The following is a 20,992-nucleotide window of genomic DNA, read 5'->3' as shown; positions in this document are numbered from 1 at the left end:
TTTATTTTGGCTGTTTTCTGGTTGGGTGGGAAAACTAATAATATCCTGTGGAGTGATGGGACTGAATTGACAGTGCATTGCTCCTGCCGTGGTCGTAACAATACCTTGACCAAAAGGCTTTCCTCGAGACGGGTTTCATTGGAATAGCATTTCTGCAGCATAGGGTTTGACTTGCACCATAAAGAGTACCAAGAAATTATAGAACAAGTTATGCCATTACTCACACCGCACCAAAATTTCCTGGGATATTTACATCACTATTGTTTTTCTCACTTTAACAGTTAACTATTTTCAGCACTTCACCCATCCCACACCCCAATTAAAACTCAATGGTGATCGTGATTTTGCTGAATGAATGCTGCTTTGATCACCGCTGCTACTAAGACTGTTAAATAATGGGACTGATATACACTGGTTGCAAAAACAAAGGTTACTGTATTTATACATGGTGCTACCTAACTTTTGCATGTAAAGCTTCACTTAAAAGTAGGAGATCTCAAATTAAACACCCACTAAATTTGGACAAGGCTTTGTTTGCCACTTTTTAATGCATTTCCAGGTTATGGAGCAGTTTAATGCCCTCAGTGGACTTGTTTGTATTGCATTAAGTTGAAACCGATGTGCAGAAGGGTTGACGCTCATTAATAAATCTCTTTCGCTGCTGATCTATCTCACCGTCCATACTTCTGTAACAAAAACTTTTGTCCCAATTAATCTTAAGAAGCACTTTTTCAGAGTCAGGCAGAATTCTTTCCGTAATACCCTTACCGAACAAATTATTTTAACAATAAATATTGAGTCCATTAGATTTCAATTCACCCATTCAATTTAGGACATGCCAAACACAAACTAATTCAAACAACTGGGTTTTTTTGGCTCCCAGAGATGCAGGAGTAACTTTAACTCCCAAAAACAAATGGGATTGGGTCCAGTTGAAAAGGTAAAATGTTAAAAATCTGAAACTGGAACCCAAGCCACCTCAAAATCACCTGTACTATCTTGTCAGTGTACTATTAGTGTTGAATGAGGAAAGTAGACTCTGGGTCAAAGTAACAGGAGTTTATTTACAGGAGTCTTCTTACTAGGGTATCTATATGAACACGGAGCAGCATGAGATACAGACTTGAGACATCGCATCCCGTGATGAAACTTAAGGTCTATATACATAATCTACCCAGCAACTGCTTATGTACATTATACCACATGTCCCTCCACACACCCACCCCCACACCCCCCAAAGTCTCTGACTTCATTTATCCGGTCTGTAACGCTGTGGGGTTCTCACGACTTTGCCATAGCTTGTCCTTCTTTCACTTATTTGGGGTATTGAGTCTTTCAGTTCTTCTTCCTCACTTTCCTGTGGGTGAGTGGAACTATTGGATGACTCATGTTCTCGGTCTTCATCGTCATCTGGGTGATCGGCTCTTGGTCGCCTCATCAGTTCATCAGCTCTCTCCAGTAGCTGTTTGTCTTAATCTTTCATCAATTCTTTATTCAGATGGTATCATCCCTTTGTGAGATGGAGGCGAACCATAACCGTCCCTTTCGCGCAAGGGAGGTCCTCTCATTCCTCCACTTTGCATTGTGTTCGAAGGATGAGGCCTTTGAGGTGGTGGTACCTTCCTCTTAAGGCAGCACTGTTCCTTCGCCTGAAACCACTCACCGTGCCCACTTTTTTGGGTAGCAAACTCTCATTCCTCCTCGAATCCTCCACAGAAGAGCATGGCATCTTGCTGTTGGAAGTGGTCTATATTGTCTACTGTTTTCAAATGCTGGTATAGTAGCTAGCTCTACTTAAATGGGTTTTCCATCCAAAGGCTTCCATTTATATACCAGGCTGCATCCCTCACATCTCCTGGGTTTTTGAAGGTAACAAAAGCAAACCCCCTCCACTTATTTGTTTCACCAGCAGGACTTCTACTATTCCTCCATATTTGCCAAACAATGCTTCAAAAAGTACCTTTTCATTTGTTTCAGTATTCAGACCACCAATGAAGAGTTTTCTAGGATGATCTGCTTCCACCCTGTGTTAACATCTGCAAGGCTAGGCACGCTTTTTAACTACGAAATGAACAGGTTTGGTTCCTAATAATATATAGGACTTCCAGGATCATGTTGTTGTTGTGACAACCTTCAAATGAATCCCTCCTGCCCGTATCATTTTTGTTGGTTTTTCTAAGCCTTTCTTTCCTCAGCCAAGGTGTTTGATCCGACAGGATAGAAACAGCTACTCCTGTATCTAATTTGAAAGTGGTTTTATTTTCTCCCACTAAAATTTCTGCTTCCCAGCAATTAGTTTTTTTTTCTGCACTTCGCCTAAGAGAGTATTGATTGTCTGACCCTCCTTTATTTCCTCCATCTTTTTACCTGTCTGCAGAGTTGGTTTTCTGCTGCGACAGACTTGCTGAAAGTGCCCCCTTTTCTTGCACCAGAAACATTCAGCTTCCTAAATAGGGCAATGTTCCCGCCAGTGCCGCTCCCGGCCATATCTACTGCAATTCAGTGTTGCTGCCTGTCAGTGTCTTCCCCGCCTCTCGGGCTTTCTGGCACCATTATTCTTTGTCTTCTCCACAGACTCAACTGATTCCAGAATTTGAGAGGCTGGACTCCCCCTGAACTAGTAGTCGATTACTCTTCCGTATTTCTGCCTGCCTGCAATTGAAGCTGGTCTGACAGCGCTTTGTCTATAACCCCGACTATTATTCTGTCCCAAAATCAGTTTCTCTGACTCCTGTAATCACAATCCTCCGCTACTTTGTACAGATCATGAATAAACTAATCAATACTTTCACTGACTTTCTAGGTGCTCCTGTTGAACTTAGCTTTCTCCACAATTACATTTTTCCTAATCTGAAAGTATCTTTCTAGTGCTTTAATCACCTTGCTATATGAGGTTTTTTCCCGCTGATCCCCGGGATAGTCAATGTCGTCCGTACGGTCTCCCATGGCATAAAGCAAAACACTGACCTGTTCTTTGTCCAATTGTGCTGTTAAACCAGATGCGGAACAGTACTTATTGAATCTTCAAATCTACCTCAGCCACGCTTTGGCCTAGTTGAGCTCTGCCGCTCGCTCGAAGCTTTCTGCTAATGGTATTGATTTTTCCATATTTCTTCAAAGTCTCAATCGCTTCTGTTTTCTTATGCTGGAAAAGTCGTTTTAATGCTGCCACCATAATCTTGTCGGTGTGCTATTAGTGTTGAATGAGGAAAGTAGACTCTGAGTCAAAGTAACAGGAATCTTCTTACTAGGGTATCTACATGAACACTGAGCAGCATAAGGTACAGACTCGCAACATCACATCCTGTGATGACGGTTAAGGTCTATATACATAATCTACCCTGCAACAGCTTATGTACCTTGTACTACACCATCCACTTCTGGTTATAACGGAGGCAGGATGGGAGCAGGAAACCAATCCACACTCCGGTAGCAGGTGGTCAATTAGAATCTTAAAAAAGGCTTCAAGCTCCCATTTTAATAGTGTTTCTATTTCTAACCACTGCTGGCTGGACTTCCTGGGCCTTAGGAAACCCAGCAGGTAAAAGGAGGCAAGAAGGGAAGGATCTGTCAGGCTTTATAGCACTGTTTGTGTGCCAGGAGAAGTAGTATTTCCACCAGGCCCAAGCTTACCTATAAACATACCTTCCATCTCCACGATCTCCCCACTCCCCCAACCCCAAACATCACGTTCTCCGACTCTGCCCCACAACCTCTCCCCGGAACGCCAAATTTCACCACCCCGATCTGTCCACGATTCCCCAGGATCTCAGATTGATCCCTGAACCACCCCCCCCCCCCTACAATTTCTCCTTCTTGATCTGATTCGACCCCTAATCACTAGACACCCAGCAATCCTTCAATAAAAAAATGCACGCCTTGGACTTGAACATCCACAGCATTCATGGAACCCCACACTTCCAGGTTTACCGACCATAACTCCAAAATCCCACCCCAGTAAATAATCGGGGCCACTGTCTCTCTCCAAAATAGGTACCAATGCCGGACACCAAAAAGTATGTGTGGTGAAGAAGGCGGGTCTCCAACTCCCTACAGTTGAAAGTCATTGGCTGCACTGTTTCTGTTTCGCCATTATTGCAATGTATCCTCGTTAGAAATGTAGGAAAATAGTCATCAACAGCAAGATCAGTGTGTAGCACAGCTAAATTTAACATGCACGCCGTCAATCTTTTCACTGCAAGAAAATTAAGGCCAATACATCCTTGTACTGAATTTTGGTTTATTTCTAATACTATTCTGGGGGGTTTTGATAGAGAAGGTGGGGTGAAACTGTTTTCACTGGCAGTGGGTCAGTAATCAGGGAACACAGATTTAAGATACTTAGTAAAAAGTCCAGGGGTGAGATGATGAGAATTTCTTTTACACAGCTATCTGGAATATACTACCTGAAGGATGCTGGAAACAGATTCAATCCTAACTTTCAAAAGAGAATTGGATATACAAGGAGAAATCTGCAGGGCTAACTGAAAGTCCCCCTTCCGCTCTATTATTTTATGATGCTGCTGTTAAAATTAGGAACTATAATATGACAATTGACAACTATTTATCAATGTTGCAACAGATCCAGGCAAAATAAAATTGAAATTCCACTATGCTGAAACTCCAATTAATTACTATAAATCATTACATCAATCAAATTAAAATAATCCAATTGTAGTCACATTTTCTAAACAAAAAGGCAAAACTATCCAAATGTCCAAGAAATCTAATGAAGATAAATGGAAATTGAAGATTTTAAAAAGGTGAAAAGCCTTCTTTTTCCGACTATTAAAAAAGAAAAACTTAGCTCAACATTATTCTAAATCCCAGCATTGATTAATGTTTATTCATTTCATTTAAGTTTATGCTGAGCATAATCATATTCACTGGAGTATGTCCTACAGTAAGAACTCATAGCATCAACACTATTCTCCACAATTTGTTCTTTTGCATAAAGATCAAATGTACTTGAAATAAGCTTACCTATTTTAGAAGCTAATGTGAAACCCATTCCTTCTGATGGTTAAAAAAAAATCTAAACCCCAATTCAAATGCTAGTTATTGCATATCCGTAAACACAATTTCAGCACCTGCCCTTTATTAGGCAAAATAAAAATCAAAACAAATACCGATTTTATATCAAGGATTGTTGCTTTGGTCACAGGCATTGTTTGCCTTGAGGAGACCCTGAGGAGCTCCAACATTTTACTTGTTAAAAATATTAAATACTACCAACTTAATCTGGTGTCAAATCAGTATTTGAGAAGAGAAGGATTCCCTGAAAGGGTCTCCACCCAAACATTAATCTGTCTCTTCAAATATTCAGAGCTGCAGCATAAATTCCAGCATTTGTTGGTTCAACTGCGAAGAGTTGAGTTCTAACACGCCAGTATTTGTTTTAGTCAAATTCATTTTGAGACATATTTATTAAATGAATGGGCCTGAATGTCACCCAGCAGTGTAGAAATGGGGGTGGACAGGTCCCCACCAGGGCAAGTGAAGTAGGGAACTGCCCAGCGGCATGAAAAGGGAGGGACCATAAACACAGGGCAAAAGCTAAGGAGGGAAGGGAGGAAAATTTCCCAGCAGCTTGGGGGCTGTTCCCAAGAACTCTCCTCATATTTTCAGAAAATGAATAGTAGTTCATCTTACAAGCATATTATTGTCAAGCTACTTGTGCCATTAAATAGCAGCTCTTTTTATTATCTGGCAATGCTTTGTTGTAAATCTGTTTCAATCATGAAAGTATCCCCATAACATGGAAAGCATCTACTGGGTACCATAACAGACAAGTTTTGTATTGAAAGCACTCTGTGCCATAGAAGACACAAATTCAGTGCTACTACCCTGACTTCGTTGAAGGTGCGGAAAATGCAGAGCTGCTTCCTCCAACAGGCCCCAAAAGCTCCTTTTACATCATTCAAGGCCCTGTCTCATGCCAGTCACCAAAAAGTGTATCTCGTGCAGCTGGCTGCAAGCCAAAAGTATAGCTACCTTTACATTGACACCCACTAGAGTGCACCTACTTAATAAATGTTCCTGGCTGTTGAACTTTACAAGTCCAAGTAGTTTTACATTCAGCTTACAGCAATCTGCATAAAACCCACACTTTGGGACCTTTGCAGCATCAAGCATGGGTCTCGCAAATGTTATGACAGCTGAAAGGTACCAGCTGTTGCCAACGCCAGCAACCCAGACCCTTCAACCAAATTACCCTAGTGAACCCCAATTGATTTATATTGCACTTGCAGCTGACTCTGTTAGACCCACACTTCAAGAAAAGGGAATACTGGTACATTTCTTTTGTACTGTCAAACCAGTCAAGATAGCCAACAGTATTCTGATAAAGAGAGACTTACCAACCACCGTTCTCCATTTGAGTTCAGTGACACTACCAGATGATTGTCAGAAAAACCCATCTGGTTCACATGTCCTTCAGGAAGGAAATCTGTTCTTACCTGGTCTGGCCTACATGTGACTCTAGATCCACAATAATGTTGTTGACTCTTATATGCCCTCTGAAATGGCCTAACAAGCCACTCAGTTGTATCAAACTGATACAGAAAAATCAAAAGAATAAAACCAGAAGTACCTTCCGGCAGCAGCCTAGGCACCGGAAATGACAAAGGTGCACCCTGCCCAGTTAAACCTGCAAAGTCCTCCTCACTAGCATCTGGGGACTAGTGCCAAAATTGGGCAGGTTATCCCACAGACTAGTCAAGCAACAGCCTGACATAGTCTTACCACCTGCTGCCTCCTTCAGCTGATGGATCAGTGCTCCCCCATGTTGAACATCACTTGAAACAAACACAGAGGGTAGCAATGGCACATAATGTACTCTGGACAGGGGACTTCAATGTCCATCACCAAGTGTGGCTCAGCAGCTACTTACCATTCTGGTTGAATCAAGGGGGTCAAATCTGCCAGACTGGGCATGTGGTGAGAGAACCAACATAAGGGAAAAAAACTACTTAACCTCATCTTCACCAATCTCTCAAAAGATGCATCTATCCATGACAGTATTGGTAGCAGTCACCATGGTGCAACCCTTGAGGAGATGAAGTCCTGTCTTCACACTGAGAACACCCATCATGTCGTATGCCACTACCACCATTCTAAACGGGATAGATTCAGAACAGGACCAGCAGCTCAAAACTAGGCATCCATGAGGTGTGTGGGCCATCAGCAGTAGAATTGTATTCTACCACAATATATAACCTCACGGCCCAGCATATGCCTTACTCTACCATTAGCAGCAAGCCAGGCGACCAAGCCTGATTTAATGAGTGGACAAGAGCACGCCAGAAGCATCACCAGCCATACCTAATAACCTGAAGCTACAACACAGGACGACATGCATGCTAAACAGTAGAAGCAGCATGCTATAGACAGAGCCTACATACTATAGACAGAGTAAGGTGATCCCACAACCAACGGATCAGATCAAAGCTCTGCAGTCCTGCCACAGTTATGAATGGTGGTAGACAATTAAAAACCGATGGGAGGAGGTGGCTCCACAAACATCCCCATCCTCAATGATGGCAGAGCCTAGCAGGTCATGGCTGATGCATTTGCAATCATCCAGACATGCCAAGTCCACAAAAGCCTCCTCCTGAGGTCCCCAGCATCACAGATGCCAATTCAATTCACTCCACATTTATTAAAATGGATACAGCAAAGGCTATGGGCCCTGACAACATGCCAGCTATAGTGAAGACTTTTGCTCCAGAACTAGCCATACCCCTAGCCAAGCTGTTCCAGTATAATTACTAAGATTAGGGCGGCACAGTGGCGCAGTGGTTAGCACCGCAGCCTCACAGCTCCAGGGACCCGGGTTCGATTCCGGGTACTGCCTGTGTGGAGTTTGCAAGTTCTCCCTGTGTCTGCGTGGGTTTTCTCCGGGTGCTCCGGTTTCCTCCCACAAGCCAAAAGACTTGCAGGTTGATAGGTAAATTGGCCATTATAAATTGTCACTAGTATAGGTAAGTGGTAGGGAAATATAGGGACAGGTGGGGATGTTTGGTAGGAATATGGGATTAGTGTAGGATTAGTATAAATGGGTGGCTGATGTTTGGCACAGACTCGGTGGGCCGAAGGGCCTGTTTCAGTGCTGTATCTCTAATCTAATCTAAAAAAATTACAACACTGGCAACTACCTGACAATGTGGACAATTGCCCAATTATATCCTATCCACTAAAAGCAAATCCAATTCAACCAATTGTTGCCCCATTAGTCTACTCTCACTTATCAGCAAAGTGATGGAAGGTGTCGTTGACAATGCTATCAAGCGGCACTTACTTACCAATAACCTGTTGACCAGTTTGGGTTCAGTCAGGACTACTTGGCTACTGACAGGGACAAAAGAGCTGAATTCAAGAGTGAGGAAGGAAGGGCGAGGAAAGAGTGACTGCCCTTGACATCAAGGAGTCCTAGTATATTTGAAGTCAATGGGAATAGGACGGAAAACTCCACCTAATGAAGTTATGCCTAGTACAAAGGAGGATGGTTGCTGTTGTTGAAGGCCAATCATCTCAGCTCCAGGACATTGCTGCAGGTGCTCCTCGGGGCAGTATCCCAAGTCCAACCATCTTCAACTGCTTCATCAATGGCCTTCCCTCCATCATAAAGGTCAGAAGTCTGGACATTTGCTGATGATTACAGCATTCAGTTCCATTCACAAATCCTCAGATAATGAAGCACAGTCCATGCCCTCATGCAGCAAGACTTGAACAACATTCAGGCTTGGGCTAAGTAGCAAGTAACATTTGTGTCACAAAAGTGCCAGGAAATGGCCATGGCCAACAACAGAGAATCAAACCAACTGCTCTTTACATTCAACAGCATTACCATCATGGAAACCCCCACCAACATCATGGGGTTACAACTAACCAGAAACTTAATTGGACCAGCCATATAAATACTGTGGCTACAAAATCAAATCAGAGGTTGGGAATTCTGAAGCACGTTTCTCACCTCATGACTCGCAACAACATTTCCACCATCTACAATGCTCAAGCCAGAAGTATAATGGAATACTTGCCACTTGCCTGATTAAGTGCAGCTCCAACACTCAACAAGCTCAACATAATAGAGGACAAAGCAGCCTGCTTGATTGGCACCCCGTTAATTGTAGACCAATTCTATTTAGAATTTTTTTTTTAAATAGGAAAAATACAACAAACACCCTATCCATCACCTTAAACATTCACTCCCTCCACCACCAGCACACTGTGACATCATCTACAGATGAGGTCAGTATCATTGTGTACTGTGACAATACCTAGCTCTACCTCATCACCACTTCTCTCAATTCCTCCTCTGCACTTGTGCTTCTCCGACAGACTCTTGGATCAGTCTTGACTTCTTCCAGTTAAACATTAGGAAGTCAGAATTCATCATTTTTAGCCCCACCACAAATTCCACTCCTTTACCATCAACTCAATGTCCTTTCCTGGACACTGTCGCAGGCTGAACTAGATTATTCATAACCCCTGCATCCTGGTCAACCCCAAGATGAATTGATAACCCCATATCCTCTCCATCACAAAGGTCAGGTACTTCTCTCTCAAGTGTCGCACACCCTTGCCACTACCTCAGCCAATCTGCTGCTGAAACCTTCATACATGTCTTTGTCAACTCTAAACTCAATTACTCCTTTGCTGTCTTTGCGGGTTTCACATTCCACCAACCTCCGCAAACTCCAGCTCATCCAAAACTCTCCTGTTAGAATCAATCTTGCACCACGGCCCACTCACCAATCACCTCAAAAGAACATTTCTCTTCAGAGACTTAAAAATATCAATCACATCAAAAAGACCACGGAAATTTTTAAAATATTGATAATGTAGAACAGCACCAATCATCTGAGCACTTTAACTGGGGAGAGGCACAGATAATTATCATACTTTGCATGTTTCTGCCAGATTCCAAGGCCACAATTTACCATAGCATACTAGTGCATTAAAGCCTAAATGTGTCTATGATGTAGGGAAGTACTGACTTTGGGTTTTGTCATTCACCAACACAATGGTAACTGCTAATTAATGTAGCACACAATACACAAAGTGATTCACTTATTGCATAAATTTTACTAAACTACTGATCTGAGACCAGGCATTTCATAGGCAGCTCTCTGTTACTTTGAGTGACTGTGATTCACACTTTTGCTGTCAATAGAGGGCTCTGCATGTGCACAGCTCTGCTCTGAGTAATCATTTTTTGGGAGTGCAGGCAAAGGATCCTGCTTTATCAAAACATTCAACAACAACAAAAAAATCTGCTTTTGTTTGGAAAGTATCAGGAGTTCCAACAGAACACCCAAGCCTTATATAAACCTGAAATTATACTCCACAGTGCCAAGCCCAAATGAGGAGAAACAGAGTTAAATTAACTCCCAACTTTCAGTTACACTGTCACTTTGGTGTCACTGGAAACCAGAAGCACCATGCAGAAATACATAAATGGCAGTACATTACTTGGTGCCATCAGTAAGTATGGAACATGATTACTCTTCAAACTCACAGATATCCTTCCTGTTACTAATTTATTTTCCACATCCCATTGCTTTCCATTAGCAAATCTATATGCATCCTCATTACAACAAAAAATTCTTTTACAGGGACACACACTTTGGAATATTTCATCACACAATTCAGAAAATACTGAGATACGCTATAAAGAACAAAACTAATCTCATTTTTAATTAATTCATCCTCCCTCCATTTTATTACCGTTATATGCAACCCATTTTAGCTGCCAAATCACACCATGCTCTTTCACTGAACAGCTGTCCGTCCTGCACCAATATAAAACTAAGATCCTAGAAGGTCCCAGAACAAGTTAATATCAGTACTACAACAAAATTATTCAACTCCATCCAGTCTTTCCCCATAATGCCAACAGAACCTAAATGTGTGTGGTCTCAATAAAAGTTATTGCATCAAGTATTTCCAAGCTGCTTTGTAATCTCCAATTTAATAACATTGGATCTAAATAAGTTTCTAGCAAATTTTTGTATTAGTCTTTAAATTTTGGAAGTTTTTTTGAGTTGATCCTACTTTCCAGAGGTGATCCAAGAAATCAATCCAGAATTGTCTTTGTAGTTAAGATGCAATTACATCTTTCTCAAAGTCTTTAATATCAACAAAATAAAACTATATTTAGTACATTCTGAAAATAGTACTCATTGTTCCTCCTCATGAGGCATTTTATAATTCATTCAAATTGTGAATTCACATTATTAAGGAGATCACCCAACAACTGACTTTTCTACAAAGCGCAATCAATGTTCCATTTCTAAAAGTGACAGACAGTCTTTTGTTGCATCTTATATCCACTAAATATTTCATCACAAATGGATGTTTGCTTCAGTGATATCACATGTGGAAGCCTCAGTTTACATAAACAAAAAATGTTGCAAGTATGCAATAGGTCAGTCAGCATCTGTGGAGAAGGCAAGTCAGCATTTCATGTTGAAATCCCAACAACTAAAAAGATAAGTAAACATATTCGCAGAAATGGGATAACGGGAAGGAGGACAGGAAACAAATACTACAATTCCAGAGAGGTAGTTAATGGGTTGCATGACGTGCAGCCACAAAAGATATATAAAAGGAGCATGAGTGGAGCAGTAAAAAGATACTTCCAAAGAACCAAAAGATCATACCAGTAGCCAAGATGGTGAGAGGGCCATCCAAGGCAAAATAACAAAATAGAAATTGTAGACAGATCTAGAATAAAAATTGGAAATGCTGAAAACACACAGTATGTACGTCAGTCCCTCAAGACGGAACGGCAAGAATGTAATCTGACCAAAAGCTGTGGTCTGACAGGTCAGCACTGGACAGTCAACCTGTCTCCACTTCGACTCGATGCCAGCAAGTACACACCCCTTCACTTCCTACTGAAAAGAAATGGAGCAGTAGTCATTAAAGCTAATGTCTAAACAGTGAAACAGACAGAATAGGAGTGAATATGGTAAGAGAAGCACATTCCACATAGTCGTGGGAGTAAGAGAAGGGCCACATGAAGATGAGAATAGTTATCTTTTCAATTTTGAACCAATAAAATTCTCATGATCAGAGCAAGTGCAAGAAACAGCACCAATACAGTCATCAATATAACAGAACAGGAAAGGGAGTGTTCCAAGATTTTCTTTTAACCCATTCTTGGGATGTGCGCATCACTGACAAGGCAGGTATTTATTGCCCATTCATGATTGTCCTGAGAACAGTGAGGGCAGATAAGAGTCAACTAATTTGGTCTTGGACTGGAGTCACACATAGGCCAGACCAGTTGAAAGCTCACATATGATGTTTGGAATCAGCTAGGTTATGTTTGGGTTAGAAGGAACCACAACAAGTTCAGTGGGGTGCAAATAAGAGAAAGAGTAGACAATTCAATATGGCCAAAGTCATTTTTCAATATTCTCCATTTCTTTGTAAAATATCTTTTCACTGCCTCACCAAGAAAATGTTTACATCTTGTAATAACCTTTTATTTTAAATCAAAAATCTATTAAACATTACTTTGATCAGCGAGAGGAAGTTGAGTGTACTAAAATGTTTATTTTCAGGTCTCAAATCGAAGATTAGAAAGAACATGCTGAAAATACTCAGCAGGTCTGGCAGTATCTGTGGAGAGAGAAAGAGTCCAGAGACAGTTTTGAGGCATTCTACTTGAAATATTGGTCCACAATTTGGGGGAACTTTTTGTTGTAACTATGGTTTAAGAATGATGCAGGTTTTTTTGCAAGGATATTCACACGCAACTGATTTATGCTGAAATATCAGTACACTGGAATTTCTTCAATTGTTGGTGTTGCTTCTAAAATATGTCCGCTGAAGCACTCTGCCACTCATTTATATAGCTCCACCCCCGCAAAGACCAGCTTGCTAGTGGTTTTCTTCACTGCTTTCTTTTTTTTTTATAAAAAGAACTTAAGAAACCTACACTATACTTCATTGATGCACAAAGAAAAGTTTAGCATTGAAGTGCCAGTGATAGTATAACTACAATCCTAACCAGCAAAGCGTCATCACCACAGCTTGAGAAAACAGGCTATCCTACAAGTTCCATTCAAGCTTTGTTTCCTTCCCTCCTTGCAACATTTCCTTACCAGGAGATCATACTGGCTGTTTGCAGGCTGCACTATTTTTGTGACATCCACAGGAAAGTATGTGAAAAATGAACGACTGAGATCAGGAACTCAGTGTACAGCATGATCACAGGTTGCAAAACGGGTGATACTATATAGTGGAGCACTGTCTAAGTGTTCCATTGCCAAATATTGGTTGCAGCAGTGCACATGTGGCTGATGCCAGCCAACAAAACATCAACTCACTATCCCATTCTCTCACCCCAAAATAAGTTTGAAAGGGAAATTTCTGCATTAAATATCTTAAAAAGTGCTTAAAAAGTTCTCTTTCAAAATAATTAAACTGTAGATTCTCAGTCCTGGTGTTCCTGGAGGCAAACAAGAAACACCTTTCTGCATTTAAAAGTTTTTTTTAAGCAGCAGTATTCCAAATCCAATAAGAAAGTCTTCTTTAAAAGGATAGTAACTGACAATATACTGTTACAGAACAGAAACATATTTGAATGGTGCAATTTAGCATGAGATGACATTATCTGTATATTTCAAGAATATATATATGTGCATAGCTCTAACTCAGCTATCTACAAACTGTATTACTACCATTAACAAAAACACGGAAAAACTGCTTAGATTGTCCATTGAAAAAATTAACAAAATTAAACCAGGAGTCAAAGTCCAAAATGCAATAGATGAATAAACTATAACCTCCAAGTAAAGCCACTGATGGAAAGATTACTAATAACATTGTTCAAAATAACTGCTATTTATAGTAGCCCTTATGTTTTGTACCAAATGCAGATAATTTGTGAAATATTACAATTTCAGCATTACCATCCAACCCAGTAATGTTTAGTCATTACTTGCCCCAGCTGTGAAACATCTATTCCTACATTGAAGAAAAATGCTGCAACCTTACCAGTTAAATCAATTTCACACATCCTCACGGTTTAAAAAAAAAGAAAAAGAAAATTATACTTCTGTTAAAAGTCCTCATGCTCCCATGCCACACATTTTTTTCTTTTTACAGACCTTAAATTCTGGAATTTGGCATCTGCTTGCTCATACACTGGTTAATTGCAATGAGGTCACAACTACTCCCAGCCAGATCTATATTCCCATAAACATGAAATCAGCATTGTATAATGTGCTGCTGGAAATCTTTTTGAATGTGACTTTTACTTCCCTGAGGAAAATGAAAAATAAATTTATACTAGAACAGAATGACCTATAATCAAATTAATTAAATTACTCTTTTTATGATCCAAGTTCCTTTCCCCTCAGCATTTTATAACGTACTTCAGCAATTCCTTTTCTGAAGGATATTGAACTGATTTGCAAAGCACTAAAGCACAGCAACATTTTATACTGATAATATATAATTATAAAATAGCCCGATAGGGTTTCATGCCATCAAGCATTTGATGCAACTGCAGCTCTGCACATCTACATGCCACACTTCCAGGGACTCGATAGCAGCAACCCCAGACATTACCACTACTTCTAAAATAAGTTGCCCAACATTGGCATGTTGTAAACCACAACTGCACTCCCTAAAAAAATTTATTACATTAGATAATACATGTTATATCTGAAGGTGAAATGTTTCAATAAACAGGGATAACCTCTTTCTGTCCTGCATTACATCACAATCATTTCAAAAATCATAAAAATACCATTTTATCCATAAAAGCACAGGTAATAGAAACATTTGGGGCAAATGCTGGCTGTACTCCAATTAAAGATGCTGGGATAACATTTACAATCCGAGGAGATATAGGTTTAGTCAAAATTGATGTCAAATCATCGCAAATGTTACAAAAAGGTAAGTACCTATATATTTTCAACATTTAGGATGATGGGGATATTTGGAATATCCCACTTTCCCTTTAAGAAAACAGCAAGCTTTTCGAAAAGTAATTTTGACTCCAAAAGTTCTGATCCAAATGCTAGAGATTAAAATCTTTGTCCTCATCAGATAACCCCAACATTGCATTAATTTATGCTGTCATCACTTGTTAAAAAATGCCTAGTTTACTTTAAAACAGACATCTGCTTTGTATATTCAGACAAGTGTGCTATTCAGTATGGACTAATCTGATATTGTTCCTCGTACAAAGGTAAACAACCTTCACCCGAAACATCTGTCCATGTAGACAGAAGAGCTTCGCCCACGCCCGAATTGTAAAATTGCATTTCCATGTTTATAGTCCACCTCAATCCCCGTCATCTAGATAGACTTTAATATTCTTACCTCTTTTTACGAAACTGCCTTTTGATCCAGTTAAACCTTCCCTTCAGTGACCTCACGCACAAATCGGGCACACCCAAAATTACCATTCATCACATAATCCAAATACGTATCTGACCGATACACAGACACACAGCCCAATCCTCGCCAAAGTCTCAAACAGCCGGTGCAGAAGCACACACCTCCCAAGCATATTTAGCTGCGGTAATTCTGCCCCCAATATTCCCCCCTTCCCAGCCAAGCGCGTGGTAAAAGTGACTGCAGATTGCATTCAGACATTTCTAGCGGAGATAGATTGGAAGCAAGTGTTTTCCCGACCCACGGGTTGCTCAATATCGTTCCGAGCAAGCCTGACTAAGTTAAAATGATGAGTCCACCCGTATGATTCCAGAATACAGCCCACAGTAAAACCACAAAGCAAACCCTCCCAGCACCCAGCTGTTTTAAATATATCATTTCCATTATGCACCACACATGATGAAGGGTGTAGCAAGGTTACTTTGAACAAAAACACAAAATCCCTTTACAGGTGATTGCCTTCATCAAATGACAGTCCCTCGCCCCTAGGTCTTCCTAATCGGGAGTATTTAAACAGCACTGAAACATTCAATACAAATAAATTATCACTCGCTTTGTATATTGCCATCTTACCTAAACTTCTTCACAAACATTACAGAACAAGAAAAGCACCCCACCCCTCGTCTTCAACCTCACCTTAACAAAAAATAAAGCAGCCGCAAGGCTGACAAACAAAAGGCGATGCGCAGGATGGAACTGGGAAAGATTAATGATTGCTGACATGTGGGCTTGGCGTTTTAATACCGTGAATCTGAAGGAAGAGAAGGAAATCAGCCGAACAACTGACACATTCTTCGCTGCCTCGCAGCTTCTCCGGCTCCCCGCACAAAAACCCAAACTCCGCCCCAGAGTTGAAAGTAACAGCTGCAAATCTGTGGAATTTGGGGACTCGGTTAAAAAGCCACCCCATCGGTGAAAGGCAGAATGCGTGCAGGCGCTGACTGGAGACACCCCTGCAAACTCCTGGCGTTTCCTTTTGTTGTAGGGAGTACAGGCTCGCCTGACAATACCTCCCAGGCAGGGATCCAGCCCGGTGCAGTCCCAGTCCCACCCAGAGCCGTGCGCTAACCTGAACCCTTCGTACATTTTCCACACACTTTTCCCTGATGAACCGGCCAACAGAATAAAGAAGCAGCCGCGAATATCACCTCTTCTGGAAAAAGAACAAAAAAATGCTCACCACCAATTTCCATCCATCCGTGCAGTAACGTCCATATTTTTTCCCCTCTTTCTTCTTTACAAAAGGATTCAGTTTAACAATTTCCTCTCACTGCAGGTGACATCATCCTGTTTCACCCCACCGAAGACAGCAACGGGCTTAGTGCACATGCGCTGGGGGCGCGCTGCACCATGGGAGTTGCTGTTCGTTTGCTGGCGCAGGGGAACAGCCAATCAAAAGGAACTACAATTCCCAGGGGCAAGCGGCACAAAACGGGAACGCCTCTTAATTTGCAAGGACCGTTGCTATTGGGTATAGATAAGGTGCGGGTAGTGGATGGTAGCGCTGCTCCCATTGGCTGGGTGCCGGCGGCTCTGCTCGGGCACTGGTTGCAATATGGCTCACGTGCGCCTGTTGGATGGTTGCCCGGGCCGGTGCGAGGTCCGCGCGCCTCACACCTGGTGGAGCCGACAGCCCGGCATTCAGAAGCTGCACTGTGTACGGCGGAGCTGTACCTCGAAACTTAACTTCAAAAAGCAGCACACTCATCGATAACAAAAAAATATTCTTATGTTTTAAAGTTCTCGTGCTACGAACGCGCCTGGCGTCACGCCTTATCATCTCCTTGAACATTTGTTGTTTTATGTCAATAAATGAATCACCGTTTATAGTTTGAGCTGTCATGTGAACACTTTCAAGTTAACTAGTGCTAAGGTCGAGCAGGTTTTTTCTTTTTGCTTACCAAGGATGTGCATTGCAAATTCATCAAAATGGCCAGATCTTCTTAAACGGTGTTCTGACGCTTGCTCCTGTTAAATATGTGTTCATGGCTATAGGACAAAGGTCTATATGACTACAGTCAGGTAGAAATGTTTCCTCTGTGAACAACTCTAGGCAGGGGAAGCCGAGGACACAAGGAGCCATATGGCTCTTATTACACGTGTGTCAAAGATCGAGTATACAGATCTTCCACAAGAGTGTAATGTTATACGTATCTCAGGAATTCGCGGTTGTTTATCCGAACAGCATGTTTGAATTAGCTTTTAAAAATGCTTTGTAACTTTTTTTTGCAAACTGGGCATTGGCAGCGTGACAATGTAACCAGCGATGGTGCAATATAAAATAAATCACTTGCTGACACGTGTGGTTTTATCATTTTTTTCCTAGTCGTTAAGGTTTGCTTTAAAAACTATATAGTGGAATACGAAGCCGATGACCACAACTGATTCGAAAGATCGATCGATTCCCAGGACTTATAGTTTTCAGCTTTTTAATTCAGTTCGTAATTGATTTTATATCCGTCTGGCAAATCTTAAAGTTTACTGGATTTAAAGGTATTGTACTTCATTGGTTGTAAAGTGCTTTGGGACGTCCGATGGTCATGCACATCGTTCTTTTATTCAAACACCCATATATGATAATAGGTTACGCACATGTAATATATTGTGAACATTTCTAATTGTAATTTAAAATATGTTTTCATAAACTGATTGGAATTGCACACGTATCGGTTTTAAGCACTGGTCGGCATCACTTTTTGTGTACATTTTAGGTTTAATTCTCTGTTTAATTTCTCTGTTTAGTTTACAAACTACATGACTCGTGTTTTCAAGTTAATTATAAAGTTTCTACATTTCAAGTTACTTTTAAAATAATAGAAACCAGTAGAACAAAAGGGTATTTACTCAAACCTGGTCAATTTACTCCAGAATTTCCAGAACAGATTAAAGTAAAATCAACAAATATCATAACATGCCCTCAACACTCAAAGGGTGTTTACAGAAGTAATTTTCTGTAATTACATTGAGCGATAGCTTCTGTTTCATAGACTGGTTTTAGAACATTTCCCCAGTAAATTAAAATGCAACAAAATGGCAATGTTGCCTTGAGATGACCACATAACTCATTTTCTACAAAGAAATGGAAACTGGATTCTAATAGAATTCGGGCCCAGGGAGATTAGTTTCGAGATAATTATGTATAATCTGAGATAGCAATGTTGTAGCACAAAGACATCAAATGCAATATCTATGCACTTAATCAACCTGTGTCAGATCATTTCAGTACGAATGATCGTAATTTATTGAGCACTTACCAATAACCTGCTCGCCTCTGCTCAGTTTGGGTTCAGCCAGGACCACTCGGCTCCAGCCCTCATTACAGCCTTCGTCCAAACATCAACAAAAGAGTTGAATTCCAGAGGTGAGGTGAGCTGAGAGTGCCCTTGACAACAAGGCAGCATTTATCCAAGTGTGGTATCAGGACACCCGAGTAAAATTGAAGTCAATGGGAATCGGGGGAAACTCTCCACTGGCTGAAATCATACCGAGCACGAAGGATGGTGGTTGTTGGAGGCCAATCATCTCAGCCCCACAACATTGCTGCAGGAGTTCTCAGGGCAGTGTCCTAGGCCCAAACATCTTAGAGTCATAGAGTTATACAGCACAGAAACAGGTCCTTCGGCCCATCGTGTCCATGCCGGCCATCAAGCACCTATCTATTCTAATCCCATTTTCCAGCACTTGGCGCGTAGCCTTGTATGCTATGGTGTTTCAAGTGCTCATCTAAATACTTCTTAAATGATGTGAGGGTTCCTGCCTCAACCACCCTTTCAGGCAGTGTGTTCCAGTTTCCAACCACCCTCTGGGTGAAAAAAAATGTCCTCAAATCCCTTTCTAAATCTCCTGCCCCTTACCTTAAATCTATGCCCCCTGGTTATTGACACCTCCGCTAAGGGGAAAAAATTCTTCTTATCTACCCTATCTATGCCCCTCATAATTTTGTATACCTCAATCAGGTCCCCCCTCAGCCTTCTCTGCTCTAAGGAAAACAACCCTAGCCTATCCAGTCTCTCTTCATAGCTGAAATGCTCCAGCCCAGGCAACATCCTAGTGAATCTCCTCTGCACCCTCTCCAGTGCAATCACATCCTTCCTATAGTGTGGAGACCAGAACTGTACACGATACCCCAGCTGTAGCCTAACTAACGTTTTATACAGCTCCATCATAACCTCCCTGCTCTTATATTCTATGCCTCAACTAATAAAGGCAAGTATCACATATGCTTTCCTAACCACCTTATCTACCTGTGCTGCTGCCTTCAGTGATTTATAGACAAGTACACCAAGGTCCCTCTGATCATCAGTGCTTCCTAGGGTCCCACCATCCATTGTATATTCCCTTGCCTTGTTAGTCCTCCCAAAATGCAACAAGAGAGAGTCTAGTCACATCCGCATGACATTCAATGGCATTACCATTGTCGAATCTCTCCACCATCAACATTCTGGGGGTTACCACTGACCAGAAACTTAACTGGGTCAGACACATACTATTGTCACAAGAGCAGGTCAGAGGCTGGATATTCTGCAGCTACGGACTTCTCAAAGCCTTTCCACAACCTACAAGGCACAAGTTAGGAGCGTGATGGAATACTCTCCAATTGCCTGGATAAGTGCAGTTCCAACAACACTCAAGATGCTCAACACCATCCAGGAAAAGACCTTAAACTTTCATCTCTCCACCATTGTCCCAATGTGGTTCAGGATGCACTGCAGCAACTCACCAAAGCTTCTTCAACAGCACCTCCAAATGCCAGAACTCTAACATCTAGAAGGATAAAGGCAGCAGACAAATGGGAACACCATCACCTCCAAGTTTCCCGCCATGCACCATTCTTACTGGAAATATATTGCTATTCCTTCACCTTCGTTGGAATTCCTGGAACTCCTTATCTAACAGTACAAACAGAATACCTTCACCACATGGACTGCAGCAGCTCACCGCTACCTTCTCAAGGGAGATTAGTTGTGGGCAATAAATTCTCCATGCCAGTGAATGAATAAATTTAAATAAGTTTTGAATCACAGATCAATAGTTGTGGAGTAGCACATAGCGAACAAAGTGATCAAACTGTCAGATCATCAGAAATGCCTAACGGATTCAATAATGTGCATTCAGGAAGGAAACTTGCTGCTCTTACTCAGTGTTACGACCTGGTGAGCAATGTGTCTAGAGGTCTCTTGCTGTCGTTACCTGGTCTTATAGTAACAAGGTTTAACACACGGTGTTTTGAACTCCCCCTTTGTGAATCCTTGTTCACAACTTTCCAATTATAAGGCAAAGAAATGAGCACAAACATGCTTTCTGTGGTGTAAAGAAGGAAGATTAAATTTATTAAACGTTAAACTTAAACTCTAATACGGTTCACGCCTACGGATATATGACGCACCCACGTTAGCGTGCACACGTGATGTAAACATGCAGATAAGAATAGAAAAGAACAGAAGAAAAGATAAGTAGAACAGTTTGAGGCAATATCTTGTTACTGTTTCTCGAGTTTGCTTTTGTCCTTGATAGAAGATATGGTCTTGCAGTTCGTTGGGGCCCAGTATTAGTCTTAAACCTTGTTCAC

At 41.3% G+C, this 20,992-nt stretch overlaps 1 protein-coding gene across 1 annotated transcript in view; it reads right to left on the bottom strand.

Annotated features, from left to right (window-relative positions):
* daam1a (dishevelled associated activator of morphogenesis 1a) overlaps positions 1–16,731 on the bottom strand; it is a 182,130-nt gene extending 165,399 nt beyond the window's left edge. The window contains exon 1 of the mRNA XM_068039245.1: positions 16,604–16,731. The gene's annotated coding sequence lies outside the window, so the exon portion shown is untranslated. The remainder of the gene's footprint in view (positions 1–16,603) is intronic.
* Between the last annotated feature and the right edge of the window lie 4,261 nt (positions 16,732–20,992).

Source organism: Heterodontus francisci, chromosome 9 (assembly GCF_036365525.1).
Source record: "Heterodontus francisci isolate sHetFra1 chromosome 9, sHetFra1.hap1, whole genome shotgun sequence".
NCBI classification, from domain to species: Eukaryota; Metazoa; Chordata; class Chondrichthyes; order Heterodontiformes; family Heterodontidae; genus Heterodontus; species Heterodontus francisci.
This window is presented reverse-complemented; position numbering and strand designations above follow the sequence as displayed.